This window comes from Malaclemys terrapin, chromosome 7, assembly GCF_027887155.1.
Source record: "Malaclemys terrapin pileata isolate rMalTer1 chromosome 7, rMalTer1.hap1, whole genome shotgun sequence".
NCBI lineage: Eukaryota > Metazoa > Chordata > Testudines > Emydidae > Malaclemys > Malaclemys terrapin.
In genome coordinates, this window is record NC_071511.1 from 59,799,673 (window position 1) to 59,816,737 (window position 17,065).

General features: G+C 46.7%; 1 long non-coding RNA gene across 2 annotated transcripts in view; it reads right to left on the reverse strand.

Annotated features, from left to right (window-relative positions):
- LOC128840911 (uncharacterized) overlaps positions 1 to 13,728 on the reverse strand; it is an 83,022-nt gene extending 69,294 nt beyond the window's left edge. For both annotated transcript variants that reach the window (XR_008445729.1, XR_008445730.1), the window contains exon 1: positions 13,468 to 13,728. This is a non-coding gene — a long non-coding RNA (uncharacterized LOC128840911). The remainder of the gene's footprint in view (positions 1 to 13,467) is intronic.
- Positions 13,729 to 17,065: the final 3,337 nt, after the last annotated feature.

A 17,065-nucleotide genomic window follows, 5' to 3' on the forward strand; every position in this document is an offset into this window, starting at 1 on the left:
GTAGGTCAGCACAGAAGCATGCATTATCAACCATTTCCCGAGAGGGACAGAGGCAGAGCAAGAAGGGGAAATTACAGTGGGACTCTCACCAGCACTGAACATGGAATTAATTCAGGGAAGTCCTAGGACCCACGGAAACCAGCGGAAAGACTCCCACTGGGTTTGGACCAGGCCCTCTGTCCTTCGTACCTACAATTCTATTGTTTGATTAAAAGTCCATTTGCTTGCTTTTTTGTATATACTGCTGCCCATGATCTGCATGCAGAAGTCCCATTGATCTGTATGAAGGGCAGCATATGGCCCCTTCTCCAGAAGCCATTGAGAATTTAAATTAAATAGTTCCAGGTGAACTTGATTGAGAATGTAGCTGATGCCCAGCTGGGAAAGACTGAACTGGAAACATACAGAGTAAGATGGAGAGGAAGATGGTTGTTTCCTGAGGAGTTTACATTCCTGGGCATCAGAGAGGGAGGAAATCTCCTCCACAAAAACATCATGACAGTAAGAGCACAAGTTCAGATACACAGAAACTCAGGGAATTCTGAAAATGTAGGATCATACAAATGTAGGGCTGGAAGGGATCTCCAGAGGTCACCTAGTCCTGCCCCTGGAACATTGCCCAGCATTGCTGACAGCAGCTCAGCCCAGCAGTGCAAGAAATGGTAGAAGATCTTGTGTAGACAAATTGACTGATGGTTTAAGACTCATGTTATGTAACCCTGCTTCGAGCAGGTCTCATCAACAGCAGCAGCCAACAGCCCATCGACACTGGGTCTTCCACTCGGAACCTGGTGGAGCTGAGCTGGTGTTAGCAATGGTGGAGAGAAGGCTAGAGAGGAGTATTAGACTAGGGGAATGTGAGTTAGGTCTTCTCCATTTCAGTTCCTGCTGCTTCCACTGACTTGCTGTGTGACCTTGAATATGTCCCTCGGGGTCTGCAAGGTGATTTTCTTGTGATGTTTTAATGCTGATGAAAGTTACTAGACTGACAGTCCTGGAGACCAAAGTCTTCTGCTTACTCACCAAAAGGACTCAGCATAAGAAATGCCAGCTCCCCAAAGACTGCCAGTGTGATTCAACCCTGGCCTGGCGGGACTGTCTCTAGGATAGAGACGCTAGCTTCACCTCCATGGCCTGTTTAGTAACTGGCATCTTGGCTGAGAACTGTGAGCATTACAGCCATTGTGATGATGCTTTTTTGGGATGTGGACACTTGTCTTCTAGGAACTGGACTGGGACCACAAACTCATCTCATATGGCCTACTCTACAGTCATGAGATGGTAGTGCTTTTGGTCACTACCAGCCTGGACTGCACTCTGTATTCCATTGACAACCCCTTGAGCCATCTGGTCACCCATAACATTGAAATTTGATATGCAGACAAAAGATATTTGGTATTGTCACAAACTAGGTGTAGTGGGACATTAGTATTTAATTCATAGAAGGAAACCTAAGGGCCAAGTTTTACTCCCCCTGAAGACCAGGAGATTTTTGCCATGGAGTTGACTAACAGTAGGATTTGACCACGAGTTACTATTCAACACAAGAGGAATGGTGTTAAGGGTCTGATGACCGTCAACAATTCATCTCAGCAAAATCTATCCAGATTTCTATTTAATTCGGGAATTAATCGAAGCTGTGAAAACACCTAGCATCAATCCAAATGTTTCCACAATATCAAACTGGAATAAACTTCACATCAAAGGACATTACGGTTAAACTAATATAACAGTGAGAAAATACAATGAGACCATTGGAAAGACAGGAAGCTGAATGACAAAAACGTATCTCCAGACCAAAGTGTCTAATGAAAGCTTAAAAATATGACTCATAATGTCTGAGTCAAGATGAAGAAGGCCCATGTGCTAGTTTTGCAGGGAGACCGTTTCACAGAAGACTTTCTTAGCACGACCTATTTCAAGGAAGCTTTCCCCTTTCCCATAGCAAGACCTATCTCAACAAATAGAAAGAGCAACCAGCACAAGGCACTTTAGAGAGGGGTGTGTGACAAAGTTCCTCCTCTATCTTGGTGGGTCCTGCACTTATTGGCGGATTTTCTTGCCTCAGAGATTCACTATGTGGGTTGGGGAACAGCCCAGAGACCTTCCCCTCTGGAAGAACCCACAGTCCAGGTCAATTGGGAGGTTTGGGGGAAACCCGGGCCCGCCCTCTACTCTGGGTTCCAGCCCAAGGCCCAGTGGACGGCAGCTGTCTATAGTGCCTCCTGTAACAGCTGCATGACAGCTACAACTCCCTGGGCTACTTCCCCATGGCTTCCTCCAAACGCCTTCCTTATTCTCACCACAGGACCTTCCTCCTGGTGTCTGATAACGCTTGTGCTCCTCAGTCCTCCAGCAGCACGCCCTCTCAGCTCCTTGCGCCTCTTGCTCCCAGCTCCTCACACTCACACCACAAACTGAAGTGAGCTCCTTTTAAAACCCAGGTGCCCTGATTAGCCTGCCTTAATTGATTCTAGCAGCTTCTTCTTAATTGGCTCCAGGTGTCCTAATTAGCCTGCCTGCCTTAACTGGTTCTAGCAGGTTCCTGATTACTCTAGTGCAGCCCCTTCTCTGGTCACTCAGGGAACAGAAAACTACTCATCCAGTGACCAGTATATTTGCCCTCTACCAGACTCCTGTACCCTACTGGTCTGGGTCTGTCACAGAGGGTTTATGTATATTGACATACATTCCACGTAGAATGTGTGATTGATCTTGAAGAGCTTCCTGCACTTCTACATTGCAAGCAGATCGACCCAGAAGCTTCTCTTCCACACACCATATAGGCATAACGTCTTCATTCTGGTCATATAAACAAGATCTTTCCAAGCTCACATTAGTACTTTCTCTGGAATTTGGACATCCGCACAAAGGTCAGGTGGTACACAACACTGCATGCAAGATCTGTGTCTGCGTATCAGTTGATGTGTATGTGCATTTATCTCTCGGGGTATATGTATAGGGAAATGGAAGGTTTGGGTACATGTACCACTGACTTCTACTAGATGAAATGTCTCAGAACTGCCCAAAAATGGATTACAAGACAGAACTGATGGTTCCATAATTAAGAATGCAACTGAGGGTATGTCTGCACTTCATGTCCGGGGTGTGATTCCCAGCTTGAGGAGGTATACCTATGCTAGCTCTGACCAACCATGGGTGGCAGGAGGCTCTAGACACATACTAGGGGAAGGTAGCCCCTTGCACTGCCACAGCTACGCTCTATTTTAGTGACTAGCTCCATCTGAGTTAGGGCAAGTACATCTTCTCCAGCTGGAAACTACACCCTCAGCTCGCACTGTAGACATACCCTGAGTTTTCAATTTAAGCCCAATTTTGCTCCCTCACCTAAAATCCATTAAAAAGATTAATTTGTTGTGAAATCCTTCATTGCATCTCTAGTGACAGGACCTCGCTTCCCAGTGCATTGATTTCTTCTATTTTTGCTGCCACTGGCCTTTCTTCCCTGCGGAGAATTTAACTTCCTCTCTCCTTCTCATTTAAAAACTTTTGTCATGTAACCCAAGTACTGAACCTTCAGGCCTCAGTTATTCAGGACTCAGATCCATTTGTGCAGTTTTCTTTGGAGGTGAGTACTGGCTACCGTTGTGGAATGCACCAAACTGAGTGAGGTCTAAACTGGATGATTCACAAAACCTTCACTGATCATGATAAATGATACGCAGGCTCCCTGAGGTGCAAGAGCTTGGGAAATCCAATGCAATGAAAGCTCTCCTTAATTAAAAAAACTCAGGAGCCTATGGACATTTTTTGTTCAAGTTGATGGAGAGATCTCCAAGGAAAGAGAACAGGAGAGAAAGCGTGGGCACAATGCTCAACATTTCAGAACAGGTCGGTGAACAGCCAAGAATATGGGAGCCTGTTTCTGGTTTCCACCAGGTGTCAATGAGGAGTAAAGCCAATGAAATCACTGGGGTTGTAGCAGTGTAAATCACATCAGACCCAAGCCCTGGATGGGTATCAGAACTATGGGCCCATTCTTCCTTACTCACACAAGTATTCCTATTGACATCCATTACTCACACATGGGAGGGTTTGCAGGATCATGCTCTGTGGGTTAAATCCTGCAGGCACTGAAATCAAGCAGTAAAACTTCTGTTGACTTCATGGGAGCAGGACTGGGCCTACTTGGAACCTCTAGGAAAGTGGGCTTGAAATTGCACAAGGATGGGTTTCCTTGCTAGGTTGCTGCTGCTCCCATCAGATGTCTCATGAGAACAGCCTTCCTTTCTGAATTTCAGCACTTCCTCTGCCAGCAGGAAGGCACAGAGCCATGCGCAAGGGGAAACCAAAAGTCAACTCCAAATGTGGTTTGGGTTCACAGCAGCCTTTGGGGTGAGATTCAGAGTTTATTTCCAAACTGGCTCAGCCATCCCAAGCATATGAATCTTGATCGGGAAACATTTCTCTTTCTCTCCCTTCTCAAATTAGCTTCTAAATGCAGCCAACTAGGATTGTCAATTTTGGCTGGACGTATTCCTGGAGGTTTCATCACTTGGCATCATCTTTAATTAAAGATTAACCTTTAATTCCTGGAGACTCCCGGACAATCCTGGAGGGTTGGCAACCTTACAGCCAACATTAACCCAGTGTGGGTCTTCATCCTCCTCCAGGGCTGGACCTCATAAAAAAGATCTTCACAAGCCTGCTACTGCCCACAAGCTATTGGAGCTGGTTCTTTAGCTCCAGCTGCAGAGTCTCATGCGCTTAGATCCAGATCAAATGGGCTTGTAACAACACTCCTAGCTGGGTCTCCTGCAGGGATTTAATCCAAAGCCTCTGGATCCAAAAGCATAGGCCGTGAGCATGGAAGGAGGCTCCAGTAGTTCAGGCACCGACTTGGGAAATCTGTGCTCTGCCGCAGACCCCTGGATGATCTTAGGCAAGGTCTGTCCGGGCATCTGTGAAGGATGGTGCTTCCCTGCCTTGCTGGGGTGTTGTGAGGATATACACATGAGAGAGGGGCTCAGATACTATGGTGACGAGGGCTTTCCCCTTCTCCATCAGCCCCTCTGTGTGTGCAGACACAGTTATTATATAAATCACTCACACCGGCGGCTGGACCCTGACACTTGGGGAGGTTGGTTTCCAGAACACTGGCCTCTGGTAGAAAATCCTGTTAGCTACTAGTAAGTGGGCATCACCACCCAGGAACACACAAACCAAGCTAACACATAACGGAGCAGGGGAGTGGTGCTGAAAGGTACTGGGCCCTGGGACTGCAGGGAAATCAACAGGAATAAATGGACCATGATTTCAGTGGAAGCAGTAGCAGGGTCGTTAGGACTAGATTACTGCTTTGTTTTCTGTATAGCGATTGGCTCGGTGCCGTCTGACAATGGGGGCCTCATGCATTATTTAAATACAGGACATTCCAATTATTTACTCAAATAAACAGTGATCTGGTGCTGTCCCAGCTGTCTGCTCCATGCTTTAGGGAGTCAGTGGCATTCCCTGCCTCGCTTTGGCTACCTGCTCTCACACTCATTTCATTAACAACTGCTCCAAATGGCTCCTTGGGGGCTCTTCAGACTTGACTGAAAGGTGAATCGCAGAGCTTCCAAACAGTGTTTTCCCATAACAACTTCAGATCTCAAATTAGGAACAGAACACAGAGTGTGTGGAAGCTCACCCGCAGGACTAACACGTGTGCTTAAAAATAACAGAGACTGCCTGTGTCGTGGCCCACACAGCCAGCTGGCAATGCCCTTCTCTGGGGAGCAAAGGGGAATCCTAGCTTTCATTGGTGGTCTTCTTTGGTTCCTAATTACCGAGAATTCTTTATATTAAAGAGAGATGGAAAAGTAGAATTCATTATTGCAACAATTTTGAGTCTGCATCACTTTTATTGCCTCTTCCTTTATCCATCATCCTACTTTCTCTCCAGGTCCTGTCCCCCTAGACGTAGCTCTAAGAAGCCTTCTCATTCTCCATAACCTTTTTATCGGGTATTAACTGATTTTTTGTTCCCCTTTATCTCTTCCCCACAAGCTTGGACTCACTACGTACTCTAGTTTGGCTACCTCTCCACGTTCCCATTGCCATTGGAAACCGTTGAGTGATCCCTTGTGAAGCTGCAGACTCCATGTGCAACCCACGGCTAGCTCATGTTTCAAGCTTTATGAGTCTGCTTCTGCCCTTAAACTACTAGCTCTGTTCATTTAGCTGATTCGCCCCAGACAATCTTACCAAGGGCCTCATTACTCCAGTTGGTTGGGAAATGATTTTGCCCCCCTACAATCAGTTGACACATAAAAAATGTTTTCATTTTTGTCAAAAGTTTCCTTTGAAATTTTTCCATTTTTTATTGAAAAAACAAAATGATTAATTGATCATAACCAAAACATCTTCTGCTTTTGGGCAAAACCTGGAGATTTTCAATGAAAATAGATAGATAGATAGATAGATAGATAGATAGATAGATAGATAGATAGATAGATAGATAGATAGATAGATAGATAGATAGATAGGCTGGGAAAACATCTGTGTAGTTGAAAAGCCATTTTCCATCGAAAAATGTTTTGGTGGAAAATTTACAACCATCTCTAATCATTTCATGTGATCCTATTTTTCTGAGGAGTTGTGTTTGTGTTTTTATTGTAATGTCTTTTTTATGATTCACCAATTTAGATTCATCTCCGAGTCACCCTGGAGCAGAACCTCTAAGCCTAAATGTGAAACCACTACTCACGGGAGGCAGACAGTCTGACTGATGTACTTAGTATCTCATAGGAATGTTCACATTGGATCACACCAGGTGTATCTAGTACAGCATCTCTGCAGCACACAGCAGTTGTACGCTGAATCTGTGAGCTCCCTAGGTTCACGCTTGATGTCTCCTATCTCAGTGCTAATGGTCTGGCTCCTCTCACTGCCTGCCTTTCTTACATACCCTCAGCAAAGCATCCGGCTCCACCTCGTACATCCAGCTTCCCCAGGGAATGTGATCAGTAGTTACCTGGATTTGCTCCCAAGTTCACAGCACCTGACTGTTCGCACCTCAGTTCTGCTGCAGCTGCTGTCATCACAGGCTCCGCAATGCTAAGGAAATAGCGATGTCACAAGCTGTTGCCCAGGAGAACACAAAGCCGTGAGCTCCACCCTTGGTAGGGAAGGGCGGAGGTAGCATGTGTTGGAAGAAGGAGTATCTAGAAGGGTGAAGGAAAAAGCATTGAACACAAAAATTGGGCATAGGCGTGGGGCATAATGAAGGAGGGGAGATAGGGCAGGTTGATTATGAAGAAGGCAGAAGTCCAGGAGGAAGGAACATGTTGCAGTAGAGAAAGTCCTTGTGGTCACTGGGGCTTCCTCCAGAGGGGTTTGACAACACAGGAAGAGGAGCAGAGGAATTGGCTCCTGGAAATGGGGTGGGGGGTGGGAGGGACTCTGAGGTGGAACAGAGGACCAGGAAGTCACAGGTGAAGGAGGAGGGGACCCTGAAGCCTGCTGAGGGGAAGGCTCAGAGAGCTGGGAGCAGAAGGGCGGGAGAAAGGATTGGAAACGATGAATGGAAGATTTAGAAGATGGGAATTGCTTGTGTTGACCATGTAGCGCAGGGCAATATTAACAGGCCTTATGCTCTTGGTAGCGAATGACTGAAGTTTGCTAGCATCTGTTTGCTTTCAGTGGCCTGTGTGAAATGAATCGGTGGCTGCAGGCCAGTTCTGAGTGGTCAGTGTCCAGATCACCCCAAACCCACCCTCCTAACTGGCACTAATTGGTCCTCTGGTTGGCACTCTCACTAGAGAGGCCACAGGCTGAGCTGGCCTGCCTGTCACCCCTGGAGGTGGTCCCTGTGGCTCGGGGTGGAGGCGTCTTGGAAGGGTTGCATGTGTGGCAGAGACACTCGCTTGTGCTGCGCCTATTCTAAGGACACAGGACCACTTTCTGTAGGGTTGTCAGTCTGGCATCCACTAAAAGAAACGTGAGAAAGGGAGAGTCTATTTTGCCATTGCGCTTTATTTTAATCATACAATGAAAATGACAATTTTTATGTAGAAGCCATTAAGGATCCAGGACACGTTGGCGCCTAGCCCTGGGGTTCTTTCTTTTTGCTGGGCTGTGGCAATGCAAACACGGCCCATCATGATATTTATACCTTTAGCTCTCCCATTCAGTGCATTACTAACACACTGGTGGGCCCCTTGTTCTTGGTTTGTCTATTTCCTTAAACTTTCTGCCCCCTTTTTTATTTTTATTATTTTTTCTGTCATGTGCACGATTCCCAAAGGTCAATCAGACTTCACGGATAGAGCCATTCTGTTCAGGGGCTCGCAAGCGGCTTGCTTATGAATGAAGAAGGCTTTGTGAACTTCCAGGGACCTGCTGAGTTTTTCTAAAAAACTACCAGTGGGACAAGAAGCTTGGGAAAGCGAAGGCCTCTTATGGAAACAGAAAACAGAGGCACGCTGCCAATAAACCTGGGCTGACATTCCGGTTTGTCAGACTCATGTCCAAGTAACAAGCCTCTAGGAAACAAATGGAGTAGCTCTGTGGCCGGGATTGAGCCTTCTGTGCATGTGTGCTCAGTAGAGTATGTGTACTGCCACAGCGAGTGGTTACGTCAACAGTCAAGCATAAAGATGCTATAAGATAAATAGTACAAAGAGATCAGAGCTTAATGGAATAGAAAAACGAAAGGACGTGACTTAAAATGAAGGCATTCTGAGAGGATGCCTGGAATGTAGGCAGAGCGGATACATACTAGGCCCAATTCAGTTTTACAAGGGTGAAACTCCAATTAACCCTCATATACACAAGTGTCAGAGAAAAATCAGGAACCACTGTGCTTATTACCAGACACCCCACCCCCCCCAAAATCTTTGCTACATTACAGATAAGCTTGCTAAAAGCAATTCAAGAGATGATGTATCATTAAACACATCCACAAACCTCTCCTGTAAACATTAAAAAGTATGGAAATCACAAGCTAAGGATAGATTTTTCCACATAACCTTAACTCTGCCCCAGTACTGCTATTAATCACTTCGATACCTTTCTCATATTACATCTGGAGGATACAGTATATTTCTATATTTTCCAGATGGGGCTGAAAATGAAGTTTTGGTGGCCATGATAAGCAATTTAGACACTCCAGTTGAACATAGTGGTTTGAAAGTGACCAAGGTGATAAAATATTTGATTTGGGAATAATCAGAAGGGCTAGGAGCATCCCTGCTTTTTGTAAAACTGGCTATTCTGCACTGAACATGAGTCACCACTGCATTATTTTACTTTTAAACTGGTGTCATCACTCAGACTGAATTCACTGGAGTGGCATGAATGGAGAGAATTGAATTAACCCAAGAACCTGGAACTGAAGTATCCAGTTGGGCCCATTCACTTTTCTACCACCCTCATTTTATTTCAAGCAGATGAGATGCATAACTTATCACTTTTCACCTGGTTCCTACTCACCCCAGTGTGATGGCAATAATGGAGCAAGGGGATATTTAGATCAGTGGAAAGATTCTACTGGAATCTCGTAGGTTCTACTGGCCTCTTTTGGATTCATCTGGTGGACCAGAAGCCATAGGATCCAGTAGTCATGGGAACCAGTAAAATCCTTTAGCTAGTCTGTATTTCCACTGCTCTGTTCTGAAACCTATCTGCCAACTCAGCTGCTGAAATTTTTGTACTGGAATTTCCACTGGCATGGTGGTTACACTGGCCGCTGAGCTTTTAGGGTTGGTGTCTTCCATGGAAACAGATGGGTGTGAGCAGGTGGGCCAGCAGAAGGTCTGTGCAAGACCCAAGGCTCTCATCTGCAACAGTAGCTGATCCACTCATTCGAAACTGATGCCTGTCCTGTGGCAGGGGCATTAAACCTTTGTAACCCTGACCTATGTCATGTGACATCTCGTCCACACATTCAGACCTTAATTATAGTCTCTGAAGTGAACTAAATCTGTGGCAAAAATGGAGCACACAAAGCTACCTGAATCCCTCAGGCTAGAAGGAACTTTGCAGGGGCCAGGAGCAGGGGGCCACAGCAATTCCAGATTTTCCTGGAAGCATATGATTTTGCAAAGAAACTAGAGTGAAATTTTCCCCACTGCTACATAGGACAGGAGCAGAGGCCCTGGAGAACTTCAACACCTTCCTGTGGGAACACGGAGCCATTGGGAAACGTCATGGGTATTGTGATTTTTGCAAGGATGTCACTTCAGGAAGGTGCAGATTGACACCTGGAAACAAAGTCTGTCCCTCAATCACAGCCAAACAAAATACTGAACAGCTGCTCATTCCTTGAGCACCATCCACCCTGTGCACTGAATGAAGCAGGGGTCCAGTGGAAATAATAGTGCAAAATCGTGCATAAAAGACGGTATCAACCAAATTCAGGTTGCTTGGGCAGCCTTAATACTGGCATTTCCTAGCTTCTGGGTGCTTGATTTTGCAATCTTAACATTATTTTAACAGGGGTTTTGTGTGTAATTTTCTAGAGGTGTTTTTTAAAAATCAAACGGAAACACCAGAAATCCCATCATGTAGCACCATATTGATACCCACCTATGTTACCAGCAGGGCTGGAACCTTTAGATCCACTGCACATACCTCTGCCACTTGAGCTAATGGAGTAACCGATAGCAGAGTAGGTTGTCATCCTCCCTATGGACCAGCACTAGAGGGCGATGAAACACACTTTGCCAGTGGGTTTCAAGGTTATTGTCTGGCAGCAGCAGAGGAATGGGTTCCATTCCGGGTTCTGGAGGGATGCATGCTCTAGTGGTTACAGACCCTTCTGCCCCGTTCCCTGCAAACCAGAGTCCTTCACCTCTTCCCCCTCCGGCCCGTCCCTCTCCTGTCTTTTCCTTCACACACACTCAGCTCCTCATCCCAGTCCCAGTCTCCTAGCCTAGGAAGTCCCAGTCTCTCCACAGCTTCTCATCCAATCTCATTCTTCCCCTACCCTACTGGCTCCAAGCGCTAGTTTCCTTCTTCCCTCGAAATTGCTTCCAGTCCTTCCCCCGCTGGCTTCTTGGCCTAATGCCCTCCTTTCACAAACCACCCCCCATTAGGTCCTATTCTTGTCCCCTCTGCATCCAAGTCAGGCTGCTTTCTCCTTCATGCTGCCTGGGCACCAACAGGTGTGTTACAGCACAGGAGAGAGAGAATTGTGGAGCTCACTGCAACAGCAGCCCCCTGCTTCCCTCAACTGGAACATGCTTGGTGAAGACAATCTTCAGAGAGTTTAGCTGCCATACTCTAAGAAATCGCTATTGAGCATGTGCAAAATGGTTTTTCAAAGGCCTATAACTTGGCTAAATTTGGGGAGGTCCCCTACCCCCCCACCCCCCAGAAAATCAAATGGCACATTCCTGATACCAGGCCCAACCCACTGCTGAATTTCACGTTCTCTACTCCAAAGCAGGGGAGTGGTAGAACTTCTCAGTGAAATGGTTGCAATTATTTTCTGCAGAACTAAAATAGACTGTGATAACATGGAGCAGTACTATATGCAACAAGGAGGAGGCCCAGATAGGAAAGGACATCAGTTCTCATGTGTCTGTCTGCATGGTGACAGAAAACCTCATGAAAGAAAACAAAACTTGGAAAGATTTAAGAAAGGAGATGTCAGAGTCTTGTAAGGCAGACAACTGGCATGGAAAACTTCACCCTAGCAGTTTAAGTTTGTTAAGTTATAAGTAGACTTTGAAGGACTAGATTTTTATCAGGAAATGTCAGCAAACATCAATTTCACTTTACACAGAAATGAGTGAACAAAATATTTCCATTGATAATAATCAAAATTTACAAAGGCTAAATAAGAAAAATGCTGCTTGAGAACACAGGGTTTGATTTAAGGATATTTACTTTGTATATTTTGACAGGTGATGTTACCCATTTGTGTTTTAATACGGTTATAAAGCTTTTTAAATCTACCGTCATTAAATAATGATTGTCTGACATCCCCCTAGTTTAATCCCCCCATAATTTCCTGCAATTGTGAAAAATTAAATTGATACAAATAAAAAAATGCTTAAAATAAACATCAATATTATCCATTGAAACGTTAAAAAAATTAAAATAAAATTCTACCAAGCCTTGTTATAAGCAACTGAAAACAGTCTTATAATGAGAAGCACTGGGCAAACTTAACTATAGACATTTCTAGTAAAGCTGGGTGAAATTTTTCAACCAAAACCTTTTTTTCAGTGGAAAATGCAAATAGGAAACACTGGAGTATTTTGCAAATCCATGTGGATTTTGTTCAGTTGAAAAAACTCAAAGGAAATTCCAAAGAAATTGAAATGTTTTGTTTTGACATTTTTTAAATGAAACATTTTGAATTTTTTGTTTGAAATTACTTTTTTCCCAAAATTTCCTTTACTTAAAAAAAATTAAAAAGTTAAAAATGCTTGAAAGCAGAAGAAAGCATTTAGTTCTGCCCAAAGCATTTTTTTTTTTTTTTTACTTTTCAATTTGCCAAACATTTCAAAAAAGTTTGTTTTCAGGTTAGCCTGAAATTATTTTTCCCCAATTTTTTGGCATTTCCAGTGAACTGATAAATCTGCTATTTTCCCAGCTGCAATTGCTATCTCTGCCACCTGTAACATATCAGCAGATGATCATTATCAATCACCTTGCATTGCTGTAGGGGTGCCAGCATTATGATAAAATTTAGTCTTTTCTCTGAGGATCTCACAGCACGTTACAAATACGAATTAAGCCTCCTTCCCTCCTTGCAATGTAGGTGAAAGTTTCCATCTACATAGTACACATTGTAGCCCGTAGTACAAAAATGAGGAAGCACAAAGAAGTTAAACAACTTACACAAAGGCACTTACCCTGTTTCCCCGAAAATAAGACAGTGTCTTATATTAATTTTTGCTCCCAAAGATGCGCTAGGTCTTATTTTCAGGGGATGTCTTATTTTTCAGAAATGAAAAATGCCTTATTATCGGTGGATGCCTTATTATCGGGGAGGTCTTATTATCGGGGGGATGCCTTATATTACAACGAGAGGCAAAACTGTAAGTAGGCCTTATTTTCGGAGGATGTCTTATTTTCGGGGAAACAGGGTACTAAGTGGAAATGTCAGGACTAGAATTCAGGACCCAGGCCTCCATGTCCTGTGCTCTAACCACCAATCTACCCTTCCCCCTGTTTGTTAGAACAAACCTCTATTGTAAAAGTCCAGACGGATAGCTTTGCTGCTAAGAATTCCCTCTGCACTGAAGTTTGCCATATAAGGGCTCAATAAAGGGAGCAGATTTAGAGTTGTGCCAACATCTATTTTGCTGTTTGGAAGTTATTTGAAATGTTACAGGCACTAATTGATTCAATATTTTGACCAAGGATGTCAGAGTAGTCGAGGCCTTTTCAAAATGGCTTCATCAAACAAAGGCCACAGCAGGGTTTGTTCTGTGCATTCAGCTCCTGGCTTTGCAATGCATTGGCTTGGCATAGGCCATGCAAATCCCTCCTTCCTCCTCTGCTTACCTTCTGGGAATGTGCACGCATCCAGAAGGAGTTGCTCCTAACAGTCACCGCTGCAAATTGCACCTTCTCCTCAGGACGCCTGTAGCTCCCCCTCAGGCCCTGGGGTCACTTTAGCTTTCAAGTCCTCTTGACTAGTGAGCTGCAGTTATCCCCATGCTCACCCCTTATAGCTGCCAGAGCAGGAGACCCAGCTCTACTACAGCTACAGGCCTTTAATGCAGTAGTTAAGGAAACCTGGGCTCTCCCTAGCTACAGACACCAGGCTTCCTAGAGCCAGATTGTGTAACTGGTGTGTGTTGTGAGTAAGGGGCAGCACTCCAGGCAGCTGAGGGAACGCCTTGTGACAAGGATGCCTGGCACTGAGCCCAAACCCTGCAGCACGGTTGATCGGGCCGTTAAAAGTCCAGTTGGCGGAGCTGGCAGGCTCCCTACCTGGCTCTGCGCAGCTCCCCAGAAGCGGCGACATGTCCCTTGGCTCCTAGGTTTAGGGGCGGCCAGGGGGCTCCATGCGCAGCCCCAACCCCGAGCGCCGGCTCCACAGCTCCCCTTGGCCAGGAACCGTAGCCAATGGGAGCTGCGGGGGTGGCACCTGCGGACGGAGGCAGCATGCAGAGGCCCCTCGCTGCCTCTCCACGTAGGAGTTGGAGGGACTTGTCGCCGCTTCCAGGGAACCACCCGATGTCAGTGCTGCCCAGAGCATAAACCCCTCACCCCCTCCCACATCCCAACCCCCTGCCCCAGCCCAGAGACCCTCTTGCACCCCAACCACTGCCCCAGTTTAGAGCTGCCCCCAACTGCACTCCAAACTCCTTGGCCTCAGCCCGGAGCCCCCTCCTGCATCCCAAATCCTTCATCCTGGTCCCACCCCACAGTCCACACCTACAGCCTACAGTCCGTACCCCTCCCACACCCTAACACCCTACCTCACCCCAGAACCCCCTCTCACACTCTAAACTACTCGGCCCCACTCCCCAGACTGGAGCCCCCTCTTGCACCCTGAACCCCTCATTTCTGGCCCCACTCTGGAGCCTGCACCCCCAGCTAGAGCCCTCATCTCCTCTCACAAAGCCCCTGCTCCATCCCTGAGCCTCCTCCCGCACCCAAATGCCCTCCCAGAGCCTGCACTCAAGCCCACACTCCAGCCCCCTGTCCAAGCCCTGAGATCCCTCCTGCACCCAAACGCCCTCCCAGAGCCTGCACCTGACCCCACACTCCAGCCCCCTGTCCCAGCCCTGAGCTCCCTCCCGCACCCAAATGCCCTCCCAGAGCTTGCACCCCAAACCCCCTCCTGCACCCCAAGCCCATCCCAGCCCAGTGAAAATGAGTGAGTTAGTGAGTGAGTGAGGGTGGGGGAGAGTGAGCGACAGAGGGAGGGGGGATGGAGTGAGTGGGGATGGAGCCTCAGAGAAGGTGTGGGGCTGGGGCAGGGCCTCGGGCAGGGGGCAGGGCAAGAGTGTTCGGTTTTGTGGAATTGGAAAGTGGGCAACCCTGTGGAGCATGTGAGTGAGTGGGGTGTGAAGTGTGGCTGTTGCCTTCACCTCCCAGTACATTCATGGATTTTCTGGAGAGACATCACTAGGCTTTCTTGCTCCCACCCTGCTGCAGCGAGAAACACTCCAGCCTTGCAGCTGCCACCGGCTACACAATCTGTGTCTTTAATCTTTCGATTCCCAGCAGCGCCGAACAGCACCCGGGCTCTCCCTGCAGCGCCAAGCTCAGGTCAGGCGAATGCCCTCTTCCCCCTGGCTCTGGCTCTCCCTTTCACTAACCTGTTGGCTCAAATCCAGGCTGGCAAGAAAGAGCTCAGCTAAAATTAACCAATCCAAGCCGTACTGGGCTGCAGTGTACAGAGCTGAGCTCAGCACTGCAGAGAGTTAAGAAAATCCACTAGCCAGATCCCTTCCCAATGCCCCCCCCCCCCCCCCCCCCCCGCTTCCAGGGTTTCATTTCTGAAAAGAGCAGGGCAGCTAACCCCAGGCCAAGATAGGGGAAGGAGTAAAGGGGAGTCAAACTCAAGCTAGCTCCACCTTTGATCCTGTAATAAGGGCTTCATTCCTGGAGGCACGGTGCCCGCCCTCCTTCCCCATTGGTGCACATGGCCCTGTCTCATCCAACCCCACCTTCCATCCGTGCGGCTCTCCTTGCTGGCTAACCTGCCTCCCCCACCCAGCCCGCTTCATTAGCTGTCTTTCCCTGCATCACAGAGTGTGCTACCTACTATGGAGGGGCGAGAAAGAACACATTTGGGTAAAAACAAGTCCTGGCTAATGTGCTGCTCTCTCCAAAGTGCACTTGGCTTTAGCAAAGTATTTAATTAGCCTCCACAAACTTCTTTTCCTCGCCTGCAGTTTATAGTGATCTCGGCCCAAGAAGCCCCGGAATGCAATTCCTTCCGAGGACATGCTCAATTGAGACGTAATGACATTGACTTGGTGTGCAACAGAATGTAGTAAGAAGAGCATGGAATGGATTTTATTAACAATATCAAGCTGCTTGTGAATGATTTTGTGACTATAGATATTGGTGACTTCTTTCTCTGAATGTCATTGTAATTGGCAGTGAAAGTCGCTAGATTTGTCACGGGTCACTTTGACACTTATTTTCTCACTAAGGAAACCAAAAAGTCACTAAATCTAGTGAGAAACTAGCTAAGCTGGCAACACTCACACGCAGGCTGTGGGCCTGTCCTCTCCTTCCTCCTCTGTACATAGACCACGCCCTGTCCCAACCCCCTTGCACGTGGGCCACGGCCCTGTCTTCTCCTTCCTCCTCTGTATACAGGCCAGGCTCCTACCCCTACTTGCACATGGGCTTTTGCCCCATCCCAGCCCCTTTCAGATGCAGGTCACACCACACCAGATTCCCCTTTGCGCGTGGCCCACAGCTTGTCTTGCTCCCTCTGGTATGAGGGACTTTGCCCATCCCACTCTTTGCTCGGCCCACACTCCTAATATTTGTCCCCACAGACAGCCATTCCCTTGCTCGTGTGGGAGCTTTCTCCTCTACAGCTCCAGCTCTCTGTAATAGTCTTCCTCTGTATCTCCTCCTCTCTGTGCCCCTGAGGGTCTCTCTCCTTCTACATTTGTCTCTTGCAGAGCTGGGCTAGGAATTCACAACAAATCACTGATGCGGCCAATTTTGCTTCTTTTTCAGTTCATCAGCGGTCCACAAACAAATCACAAAAATGATTATAGGGCTAAGGTGACTCTTGCATGAGGCTGAAAAGATATGGACTGTTTAGTTTAGAGAAGGTTTGAGGAAGTGGGGACATGACAGCAGTCTACAAACTGATGAATGGTTTAGGGAAAGTAAACTGGGCACTCCTATTAACCCTGACTCACAGGGCAAGGAAGAGGAGACTGAAAGGCAATACTTTTAGAAGTGAACAAAGGAAAATTTATATAGTGAATAAACAACCTGTGGAACTCACTGCCACAAGATGTCATGGAGACTCAAAGTTTACTAGAATTTAAAAAAAGACAAATATTTATAAGAATAATGAGAACATCCAGGGGAAATTATGAGGGATATAAACCCTAATACTTTAGGGAATGAGCCAACTCCAATACAGAGTTCTCTTCAATTTACAATTGCCCTT